Genomic DNA, 1,917 nt, shown 5'->3' on the forward strand with positions numbered 1-1,917 from the left:
GGGGCATCACAGGATGTTATAAACTTTCCCAGCAAACAGTCAACATCTGCCAGTGTTGAGCAAATACTTGATTTCTGCCAAACACAATGTGAATTACCAACCTGAGGTAGTTCACAGCTTCAGCGTTGGATCATACTACATTCTTTGCAGTGGTCACATATCTTCAAGAAGCTGGATTTTCAGTGGTTGCTACAATAAAAGTCAAAGCAGAGCTGGTCAATCTTATTCCAAAGTCTGAGAAGATGTGTGGTGGCCAACAGGCACACATGTCCCATCAGTATGTGATTACAGTTAACAACAAAATAAAATCTTTTTAAGTTTAAATTTATGTCAGGACTTCCCTCGTGGTCCAGTGGCTAAGACTCTGTGCTTCCAATGCAGGGGGCCCAGGTTCGATCCCTGGTCAGGGAACTAGATCCCACATGCTGCAACTAAGAGTCAGCATGGCGCAGCTAAAGATCTCATGTGTTACAACAAAGATGGAAGACCCCACATGCCACAGCTAAGACCAGGCTCAGCCAAATAAGTTACAATAATTTTTAAAATTTAAGTTTATGTGTACCTTTCTTTTTTTCAAATGGCTAATCAGTTGTGAAAACACAAATATTTCAGCTTAAGTAGACCTAACTACTTAAGAAACACAACTTTTAGGTATTTATTTTGACCCAGGGGTATTGCAAAAAAATGATCAAGACCCTAACAGTGTCATGAACCAAGAATGTTTAGAAAACTTTGTTCCTTCTATTTCATTACATTTCTTATCATTGCATCTAATGCTTGTCCACCCCAAACATCCTGAAAGATGACAGGAAGGGTAAGGAGTTTGGCAAGGCTTCATTTACTCAGTGACTGAAAATAGCCCTGGGTAGGGGCGTTCCAGGTGAAACCAGGAGCCTGGCAGGTGGACCAACGGGTCGCCCTGTCTGGCCCTAGAGACAAGCCCAAAGCCCGGCCCCCTTTTCCTCTGGGGCAGCATCTGGATGCTAAGCCGCGTTCCCCCCATCCCCCTTCCGCCAGCCCCCAGCCCCACTCCAGCAGGGTAAGGCTCAGCTGAAAGGCTGCGTTCTTGCTAGAAAGGGCGATGCCATGCAGCCCTGGGGCAAGGCAGGGGAGAGAAGACCCTCCCTAGCCTCCCCCGTGGGCGGGTACCTCGGAAGAGCTGCAGGACCCAGCACCCCTGCCCTCCCCGCATCTGCCGTTTAACAATGATGGAAGCTGCTGTCAGTGCGCGGCGACAGTAATAAACACTCTTCTTAATAACACAGGGTGTACCTCTTATTAAAATGAATGGACTCCCACAGCGCAGCCTGGGGCTGCACGGCTGGCAGCCAGCCGGGAAGGCAGCCCTCAACTGGAGCAGTTTATCTGCTGTAATTACTGGCAGGACAACACAGTAGGGGCTTCTGGGGACAGGCTGGGAGTGGGTCCAGGCCTAGGCTCAGCTTAGAGTTACAGTCACACACTTGGAGACACCCCATACAGACCTCACACCCAAGAGCACACCTTCCCACATCCAGGGGTGTAAAGACACACCTATCCAGAGTCACACGCATACACCTGGAATTGACACAGGAACCCTCTGATGGGATCCATGTGCCTGATGTGGCAAAAGGCAGGAAGAGGAACTGCCGTGTTCTTAGGGCTGGCCCAAGACCACAGGGATGGGTGAGAAATGTGCACTGTGCTTAGTCACTCAGTCGTGTCTGACTCTTTGCAACCCCATGGGCTGCAGCCCCAGCAGACTCCTCTGTCCATGGGGATTCTCCAGGCAAGAATACTGGAGTGGGTAGCCACGCCCTCCTCCAGGGTGAGAAATAGGGCTCTGCAAATAAATAAAGCTCAGAGAACACCCACAGAACTTCAAGGGGTGCGGGAACCAGGTGGTAAGCTACTTGGCAGTGCTCGGGATCAGAGAGA

General features: G+C 49.8%; 1 non-coding gene across 1 annotated transcript; it reads left to right on the top strand.

The window, feature by feature from the left end:
• The first annotated feature begins 338 nt into the window (after positions 1 to 338).
• Positions 339 to 411, top strand: TRNAG-UCC (transfer RNA glycine (anticodon UCC)). Its single transcript has one exon. It is a non-coding gene; the product is annotated as a tRNA-Gly (tRNA).
• Positions 412 to 1,917: the final 1,506 nt, after the last annotated feature.

Source organism: Dama dama, chromosome 12, assembly GCF_033118175.1.
Source record: "Dama dama isolate Ldn47 chromosome 12, ASM3311817v1, whole genome shotgun sequence".
Lineage (NCBI taxonomy): Eukaryota > Metazoa > Chordata > Mammalia > Artiodactyla > Cervidae > Dama > Dama dama.